Source organism: Saimiri boliviensis, chromosome 19 (genome assembly GCF_048565385.1).
Source record: "Saimiri boliviensis isolate mSaiBol1 chromosome 19, mSaiBol1.pri, whole genome shotgun sequence".
Lineage (NCBI taxonomy): Eukaryota > Metazoa > Chordata > Mammalia > Primates > Cebidae > Saimiri > Saimiri boliviensis.
In genome coordinates this window covers 3,560,864-3,571,121 of record NC_133467.1, presented here as the reverse complement: position 1 = coordinate 3,571,121, position 10,258 = coordinate 3,560,864, and the positions used below count along the sequence as shown (strand labels likewise).

Below are 10,258 nucleotides of genomic sequence, written 5' to 3'. Positions count from 1 at the left end.
AGCATAATTGACTCTTTCATACTACAAATAAATAAAAAATGATACAGTAGCTAAAAGCACATAATCAGATCAAGAGATGATCACACATTTTTTTTTTTTTTTTTTTTTTTTTTTTTAGATGGAGTCTTTCTGTCTCCAGACTGGAGTGCATGCAGAGGCGCAATCTTGGCTCACTGCAACCTCCACCTCCTGGGTTCAAGAGATTCTCCTGCCTCAGCCTCCCAAGTAGCTGGAACTACAGGTGTACACCACCATGCCCAGCTAATTTTTTTTGTATTTTTAGTAGAGACGGGATTTCACCATGTTGACCAGGATGGTCTTTATCTCCTGACTTCATGATCCACCTGCCTCGGCCTCCCAAAGTGTTGGGATACAAACGTGAGCCACCGTGCCCAGCCAATATCACACTTTTTTTTACTGGGAGAAGACACAGCATATTTAGATGCTGAAGGGAAAGATCATGCCAGCAAGGGGAAACTTTGAGAGACAGGAGATCTGCTGGAGTGAGATCCTCCAGAGGTAGCGGAGCTGCTGCCCTGGACTCCAGCATGGATGATTCATCCTTGGGAACAAGGGAGAATGCAGAAGTGAGCACAGAAGCCCAATGTCGAAGAGATGAGACCGTGGGAGTTCTCAGGACTTCTTCTCTAATTGCTTCTACCTTCTCAGCAAAATGAGAAACAAGAGTATCACCTGATAGTAAAAGTTAAAAGAATAAAACTCATGACATAATTCGAGGAAAGGAATACCCAGAGAGAAAGGACTGATCTCTGCTAATAACTGACATCTCTTCATAGACAAACTTCTATACAAGGGCCGAAGACAGGACAAGATGTGCTGATGTACAAAACGTCTAGATCTGGAGCACAATCTGTGAAGAGATGAGGAAAGCCACGTACTCAGAGCCTCACTGAAAGGAAATGAAACAGCAAAACTAAGTCAGATCTGGCTCTCCACTTCTGCCTTCCGCGCTGTCCAGACTCAGACCTTATACCAGGAGGTTTCGCTTTTACTAACCAGTAAGTTATTTGTGTACTTAAAGTTGGTTATTTTTTATGGGGGATGCATAATGGAAGGGTAAATATTTTATGTTTTCTTTAATGAGGAATCCCAATCACCAGATTTTTTTTTATGTCACAAAGACACTGATGCCCCTTCTCACAAAATATTTCATACTTCAATACTGGCCTAAAGCTGACTACTTTTATATAAAGTCTTCTCAAGTTCTGCGGCATTTTAGAAGATCTTGACATATTATTTTTTGAATTAGAGTGAAACGCGCAGCATATGGACTCAACAAAACAATTTGCTGTGAATGAAATGTGTCACATTTGATAATATAATTATATATAGCATGTTATTCCCTATTCTATATGATTAATTAGAGAGATATACTGGATTCTGCTATCAATCTGTAATATTTATTCATTCATTCAATCCACAAATATTTATTAAGAGCTACCATGTGTTGGCCAAGTGTGGTGGCTCATGCCTGTAACCCCAGCACTTTGGGAGGCTGAGGCTGGTGGATTGCCTGAGCTCAGCAGTTTGGGACCAGCCTGGGGAACACAGTGAAACCCCATCTCTACTAAAAAAATAAATAAATAAATACAAAAAATTAGCAGGGTGTGGTGGTATGCACCTGCAATCCTACTTGGGAGCTACTTGGAAGGCTGAGGCAGGAGAATTGCTTGAACCCAGGAGGTAGAGGTTGCCACGAACCAAGATTGCACCACTGCACTCCAGCCTGGGTGAAAGAGCAAGACTCTGTATCAAAAACAGAAAATATCTATTATATGCCAAGTACCTAGTGTGTAACAATGAATAAGCAGATAAAGATTCTTGAGTTTGTGAAGTTTATTATATTCAAAAGAGGGAAATACAGATCGTACACAATTAACATAATACCAAAGAAAAAATTTAATACATAATAAGGTCACAAGCGAAAAAAAATGCATCATAGTAGGGAAACTGGGGAGAGTCTGCAATATGAATAATGTGGTCAGAGTGAGTCTCATTGAAAAGCTAACATTACAACAAAGACTTGAAGAAGATGCAGTTGTGAGTCACGTGTGCTCTGCAGAGGGAACAGCAGTACAAAGGCACTGGAGGAGGGAGGGTGCCTGTAGTGTCTGCAGCAGTTTGATGAGGTCAGCTTAAAAGTAGAAATGAGAAGAACGGAAGACAGGATCAACTGGCTATGCAATCGTGTGGGACCCCTTGTTAAAATTTCTTAAGAATTTCACGGCAGCTACAGCAGAACCTTAAAGCATGCATAAACCCAAACATTCTCAGCACAGGGCCCTGAGTGGCTGCACAGGTCACACACCAAAGAAGCAGGCTTTGGTAAGAGATAAGGTCAGGTCAAACAGGTAAGAAGGTAGGAAAACAGATTTTGTAGGGCCTTTTAAATTCTTGTAAGAACTCTGACTTTCACTATGAGAGAAATGAGACATAATTGGAAATATTTGAGCAATTTAAAGTATAAGATCTGTGTTGAAATTAGTTTAAGAGCCCAAAGCGGAAACAGGAGACCACTTAGAAAACTACCACAATAATCCAGGAGAAAGATAATGGTGGCTTGGCTCAAATAGTGAAAGTTACAGACTCTGGAACTCACAAGGTTGGTGATAGGTTTTATTAAGGGAGAAAAGAAATTTCAAGAGGAATAAAGAATGACTCCAAGATTTTTGACCTGAGGACCTGAAAAACTGATGTTGCCATAGACTTAGATAAGAAACGGGGGAGAGGGTCTGAATGGGGCAGTGGTGCAGGGGGATGGTCCAGAGTTCACTTCTCAACAGAGGAGTCTGAGATGCTTAGACACTGAGTGGAGACAGTGAGTTGACAATTGGACACATGAGTCCAAGTTCTGGGGAGTGGTCAGGCTGAACATATAAATTTAAAAGCAATTAGAAAAGACTTTTTTTTTTCAGTGCAGCAAAAAGTAGAGCTCTCAATACCTCTAGATTTTTCAGAAGTTCTAGGTTAATCAAAATTCTTTGTACACTCCATTGCTCTTGACTAATGATACCTGTCCTGAAATTCCTACATCTTACTTCATTCCTCTTTGATTAAAAAGTCCTTTTTCCACTATTATTTAACAATATGCTTTGGCTGGAACTGAATACCAAGGTGTTTAAAACGTGACTAAGAACAAGTTGAGGGAAACTGTTTCTAAATATCACAGTTAGATTTTTCTACCAGCCGTAGAGTTTCCTATTTGATTTTAGAATAGACTATTGATTTTTGGCAGCCTCCAAACTGGCCTTTCTGTTACATAAAGGTAAACAAAATATGCTTCTATTAAATCTATGCCAGCATCGTTAATCTAAATGCAATAAATATTCTGGATAATAATAAACATTCTGGTTTAGGAATGTAAACTAGCATGTTGAGCTAAGGCTGCATATTACTTTTGTCATTAGGGAAAAAGAACTGTTATCCAGGGGTCAGAAGGACTAGCAATGTGTCTGGACTTCTGCCTGCACCTAGTCAAAGAGTTAGGGGTTTTTTTTTTTTTTTTTTTTTGTTAGTTTTAGGAGCTGCTAAAACATGAAACAGATGAGCTGCCTTTGCAAAGACATTAGGAATCTCTAGGTACAAGCAATGCTGTGTAAGGGCCCAGCTATCTAAAAAAAAAAATTAAAGAAAAGAATGTTTTTCTTGCCTCTGTTTAGAACCTGATCCGCAATGCTGACATACTGGACAGTGGCAGCTCTGGGAGAATCTGGCAGAGAGTGCTTCCTTAGCAGGATAGCGGTCAACTGAGAGGCCCAGGAGAGGTGCCTCTCAGGGGCATAAGGCAGTAAACCCCAGCCAGAAGGGCAGTACAGGAGAGAGGAAGGAATGAGGGGCCATGTGGTGAATGCATGTGAGGTACCCCTCTGAAGAGCCCAGAAATAATTTGGAAATGTTTTGCAAGGTGAGGATTGCTATTCAGTAATTACATCCTTGGAAACTTCTAGCATGATGGAGAGTCAGGGTCACTGTCATTTCATTTACTAATGTATGATGCCATTTTTCCTCTCCGTTTGGTAACAGCTGCATGCACGCATATATACTAGTTCCACTTAGGGACCGAGCTACTTGTCGGCTGTTTTCTTTGAAATTTGATTTCTTTCAATCCGGCCCATTGGCTAAGGTCAAGTAATACAGTCCAGTCTATTTCTCTAAGCTCAGTGAACTGCTTCCACATTCCCTCCAGTGTCCTGCCAGGCCCTCTTTTTCCTGCCCTCTGTCACAATGAGAGATACGAATGGGAAGAGAGTTTTCATGACTAAAATCCAAAAAAATACCGATTTCCATTGCTTATCATAATTAGAAGCGCGGTGACACCATGCAATCACATTGCATACCTCAGCCACTCTCATAGTCCAACAAGAGGAAAGCCCAGATGTGTTACGATTTAATAACTTAGCATAATATGAGTTATAACAATGGATGCAATGCTTACAACTGAAATGTGCACTAGAACTTTTTTTCCTGCAATTTGCCTTCAACTTATTCTCAAGGTTGAAGATGGCCTCTCACTGCGGGTTTATGAAAGTAGAGTAACGTAAATTGATCCTCACATACAAATGAAAGAGGAAATATGTCTCCTTTTCATATCTTTAAACATACAATTCTGTCCTGTAGTTTCAAACTGGGTATAACAGGACTAATTTTTTTTGTTTTTTTAACAAAATTATTTTTTTTGTTTTTATATATCAGGTAATTTACTTATTCTGATTATTCATATAAAGCAGGATTTTTCAACCCCGGTGCTATTGACGTTGGGGCTGCACAAGTTTTTATTGTGGGAGGCCATCCGATGCACTGTGGTACATTTACCATTATCCCTGGCCTCTAACCAGTAGTGTCAATAGCACTTCCCCACCTCAGCACTTGCAGTAATGAAAATAAAAAGAGAAATCTAACTGTGATATTTAGGAGCTGTGACATGTCCCCTGGGGGGTACCCTAGTTGAGAGCTACTCATAAGGAATCTATTATTTTACAGACTGTAAGAGAGAATTAAATTCATTTTCATAATATATTTTATTATTCAATCATCTAGAGCAACCATTTGAATAATGGAAGGTATCATATCTCCCCAAAATTGTTAAATGACATCATGTACCCTATCATTTGAAGAAGCATAGAAAATATCAGTTACCGGCCGGGCGCGGTGGCTCAAGCCTGTAATCCCAGCACTTTGGGAGGCCGAGGCGGGTGGATCACGAGGTCGAAAGATCGAGACCATCCTGGTCAACATGGTGAAACCCCGTCTCTACTAAAAATACAAAAAAAATCAGCTGGGCATGGTGGCGCGTGCCTGTAATCCCAGCTACTCAGGAGGCTGAGGCAGGAGAATTGCCTGAACCCAGGAGGCGGAGGTTGCGGTGAGCCGAGATCGTGCCATTGCACTCCAGCCTGGGTAACGAGAGTGAAACTCCGTCTCAAAAAAAAAAAGAAAAGAAAAGAAAAGAAAATATCAGTTACCTCTGTGTCATATTCATGCCAGTCATGGATGACACAGTTCACTAATCAGTTTCCTTCTTCAGAAATTCAACCACAGCAAGTATCAGGCAATTTTGGTCCTCTCAGTAGAATCTGTGCCTCACTAAGCTGGGCAACGGGCAGAAAGATACAGGTCGGTACTGGAGAACTCTACTGGTTTTTAATCTGTTTACGTGTAACAGCTTTTACCTTTGTGCACACTTCTAATAATATCTTTTAATGCAATTATTTTTCATTTCAGGCATTTTAAAAAGTTAAATGTTGATTGCTTAAATTTCCATTTCATAGGAGAAAAGAAATGGTTAGAAACTTCTGACTAGAACATAAATAAAACCGAGCATTTTTTTTCAAATTTGTCTATTACATTCCCATCTCGTTTGATGCTTGAAGAAAAACTCAGTTGCACAGGCTTCATGCATATAAAGCAATTTTAAAAAAGCATTTCTTATGTGGAATACATGAAGAGAAAATCAATAGCAAAAAAATATTTTCAAGACTAGATGAATGAGCCACTTATTTCAAAAAAAATTGTAAACGATAATACCAAGGAGGTCACAGAATTTGATTTGTTCTTCGAGTTTATTAGGTTTACTCTTGATTATAGTTGAACTTTAATCCTGTCCGGCTGACCTCCTTCCACTGTACACCAAGCGCCTCAGAAAGAAGGGAAAATTGGAGGCTTGATGTTTTAAAATCTGAGACATTTAACAGATACTTTTAGACTTCTACTAAATCTACATTTTTTTTTCTACACAGGGATATTCAGGTGGTGGCATATCCAAAAAACCTTACATAAACAAAAAATGTTTTTGTAAAGTATATTTTATGCTATTTTAATTTTTTTAAAAAACCTAAAAAATAAATATGGGAAGGCAGTTTTCCTTCCCCTCCCAGGCAGGGTAGATAAGAAAATAGACAGGCAGCACCAAGTGGATACTTTCCAATGCGAATGAAACTGAAGCAGGCACTGGGGCTGATGGGTTCCCCCACGTCTTGTAAAACTTCCTTGTTCCTTTTACATTTTCAGTTGTTTAATTTGAATTTCTTGGTGCAGGCAGAAGAATGCGTAAGAAATGTTTTACCCTCTTTCATTAAAAAAAAAAAAAGGATTCAATAGCAACTGTCTGAAGAAGCGGAAAGAAAACAAGAAAAGCCACAGAGCCCAGCTGCACCGAGTTCCTGTTCACCCTGCAGCTGATGACGTATGTTTGTTGTATTTTGAATTCACACATTAGAAACGTTCATTCAGAGAGGAAATTGGCTTTGGCATAACCTGCGGAAGCAAATAGCATTCACAGAACTGTTATTCAAAAATTGTGCCCAGAGAGCTGTATTTCTTATTTAAATGAAACTGAAGTCGAAACGGGGAGAAGGGGGAGGCGTGTTTTATGGTGGGTACCTTCTGACTTAAAATGTGAATCAGGTTTCATAAACAATTATTGGAATCTGAGAAAAAGTCAAACATCCAACCCTGAGTAGCTGAGAGTCTGGGGTCTCACAGAACAAAAACGAGTGTTAAAAGAGGAAGCCCTGTTTTTGCTCTAGAAACTTGTCTGATCCCAAAATTATGTTTGCTTGTTTACCTCCACGCACACCTATGGAGTGAGATTTTAAAGCAGTTCTATTTTGTAACATCAATTTACATCCTGAAAACTACCAAGTTTTATATTCCTCCTTCCCCTCAGTAGGCCTTCCGTGGCCTGCTTGTGCATCTGCCTGTTAGGGTCTACAGACCTCTCTCTGAACTGAAGCTCTTTTGAAGTCCCAGACTTCACCTCAACAACCACAATCTAACTTCGTGTCATAAAGAATAATTTATTTATGATAAACATTCCTGCATTCTGTTAAACTAGGTTACATTTCAAGGGTATGGAAATGATTTCTAGCTGCTCTAATTTCATGGCATTGGGCTGTTGTATGTCGTATGCTACTGCACTGTTCATAATATTTAGACAGTTCCATAGCAACCTGTACAATACAGCCTCCAGAGGTCTGCATTCCCCCAGCTATGCATAAAGGACTGGAGAAATTCCAGAGGAAAGCAGCCACGTTACCGAACACTGAGTCTGAACTGCTCCCTTTATGGTAGCAATTGCAGGGTCCTGGAGCACAAACGCGCCTTAAGATCGGATGCGGAACTCACTGCAGTTTCTAGAAGCGTTCCCTTTTTGCTTCCAGTTTTCCGATTTTACTTATAAGGTATCAAGAAATGGTTTGATAAAATTTGACTGCTTTATAGCTTATCATTTTTTTTTCTTTTTCAGAGTAGACAAATAAACGATCAGATTGTTATTACCTAAAATATGTTGTATAAGAATATTTCTGGACAATGCAGAAATGCAACTATCTTTCTAACATCTGGTTCTCTTTCCATTTGCTTCTTGAAATTTGCAAGTAAAATTTTCATTTTGGCTTACTTTTGAACCAGAACACAATAACTTACTTCATTACACTATCCATTCACATTAAAATAGATTTTCTACCGTGTCCAGCATAGAGATTTAAAAGAAATGTGTCAACATCGCCTTAGTCACTGTAACCATCTTCACTCTCTCTGTCTCTCTTTTTCATCAACCTGCCGGCTAAGTCACTATTTTCTATGTACGTTTTATTCGAACTGTCTGGTATGTTCACAGCTTTCTATTCCCATAGGTACTACTTATCTCCAAATTATGCCTCCTCGCATGAGATTACCATAATAGCCTGCTACTTTATGTCTTTAAAAATATTTCTCGTAGCACTTTAGAGAATACACAATATTTTATATAGTCATCACATTTGATCCTCAAACAACCTATGTTTCAGGCAAAGCAAACATTATCACAGCTTCACAGATAAGGAAATGATCTCAAGAAGATGCAATGACTTTCTTGATCAATGTCATGAAGCTAGCAAGAGGCAGAGGCTAAACTTGAACTCAAAACCCTTGGATCTAAATCCCAGTTTCCCGAACTTAATATTGCCTTCTTAAAGCCAAATAGCAATAGCACTACAATAAAACCCACTAAAAATTTCAACAGGTCCCTATTTATTAAACACATGTGGTAACTTAGAAGTGGAAGTGGCCTTACAGATTATGAGGTTTAACAATCCTCATTTTAGATTTTATATAATATAGCTCCAGAAACTTGGGAATTGGGTGATATTTCCAACATTACAGAACCAATGATAGACTCCAATAGATCTTGAATCCACTGACTCCCAGCTACAGCATTCTCTGCTGTACTTGCGGTCATTGCCTTAAAGTGCCCCCTAGAATTTTTAGCTTTGATAGCATATCCCAGTAACATGCCCAGCTTTAATTTTACAATCTCGAAAATGTGTCCCTGCTAAAGACAGGTTTATACATTTCACTTTCCAACAGGTGGCTCATACTGACACAGCCTCTGGACAGTGGTCCGCATTGCTCACCAAACCTGGAGCAATGTTCCCTTCAGTGGTTCCAAGTACAAGTCCTAGTCAAATTCCACTCCCTGCACAAAGCTGGCACCTCTGTACCTCAAGAAACCTCCCTTCTCCAACTTCCTGGAGTACCTGCAGCTTCTTCCGCACAGACTTCATACCTGCACATCCCTTTGAGGTCGGTGGCCGACTGGTCCTGTGTTGCTGTCTCATCTCGTTCCCACGTTCTCCTCACTGAGAACAGTTGATGGATGAAATGCTATTTCCTTTTCCTAGAATATCTTTCTACTCTATCATATTAAACTATCTAGAAAATTCCTACTCAGCCTTTGCTTATCAGCTTAAGTGCTGCCTCCTCCATGAGGCCCCTGCTGTCTCCAGGTGACATAGGAAAGCTGTTTCCTGAGTTCCCGTAGCATTCTGTACATTACTCCTTCAGACCAATTGTCTGATTTATATTGATGCTGTCCGCCCGTCTGTTTCCTCATTAAAGGTTCCTTGTAACAGACACAGGCATCAGCCTTTCTTCTGTACCAAGGACTATTCCCAGTACAAACTTGGCACTTGGCATTTGTTAAATGAATCAGAAAATAAAATGGTTATTTCTGTAATAATGAAGACATTCTGTGTTCTTTTAAGCTTAATAAATAAATACTGAGTTAGGAGCTGAGAGGGAAAAATGTTTATTAAGAAAGCAGCTATTGGCTCTCATTGGCCTAGATGTAATTCCTGTAGCAACTATAAAGCAATGTTGGAGAAATACAAAGTAGCAGTCTATTTAGATATTATTGTTCTTTCAGGGGTCACGGCCTTATACTTAGAGGTAAGTTCTTATGTTCCACTCTTTTCTAGAATTGGAACTACTTAGCCTTATAACAGAACTGTATTGAACAAATACAGTTTTGTTCAAGCAAACCATTTTTTTGTGTGTGAAGCAAACTATTCATTTGCTCATCAAACTTTTTTTTATTCTTTATTTTTTATTTTTCTTGTGATAGGGTCTTGCTCTGTTGTCCCGGCTGCTGCAGTGCAGTGGCAAAGTTCACTGTAACCTTGAACTGCTGGGTCCAAGCAATCCTCCCATCTCAGCTTCCCAACCAGCTAGGACTATAGGCGCATGCCACCATGCCCAGCTAATTTTTTTAAAAATTGCTTTAGAAGTAGGGCCTCGCTATATTGAGCAGGTTGATCTTGAACTCCTGGTTTCAAGTGATCCTCCTGTCTCAGCCTCCCAAGGCACTGGAATTACACTCCACCCAGTCAGCTCATCAAACTTTCTTAAACCTATATTTTCAAGTAGACTGTTTCCTCTATCTAAAGGACCACCACAACATACTCCCCACTGGACAACATCA

At 39.6% G+C, this 10,258-nt stretch overlaps 1 long non-coding RNA gene across 1 annotated transcript; it reads left to right on the top strand.

The window, feature by feature from the left end:
• Positions 1-798: 798 nt before the first annotated feature.
• LOC141582127 (uncharacterized) lies at positions 799-9,899 on the top strand. The gene is made up of 3 exons (XR_012514966.1): positions 799-1,019; positions 6,556-6,703; positions 8,866-9,899. It is a non-coding gene; the product is annotated as an uncharacterized LOC141582127 (long non-coding RNA).
• Positions 9,900-10,258: the final 359 nt, after the last annotated feature.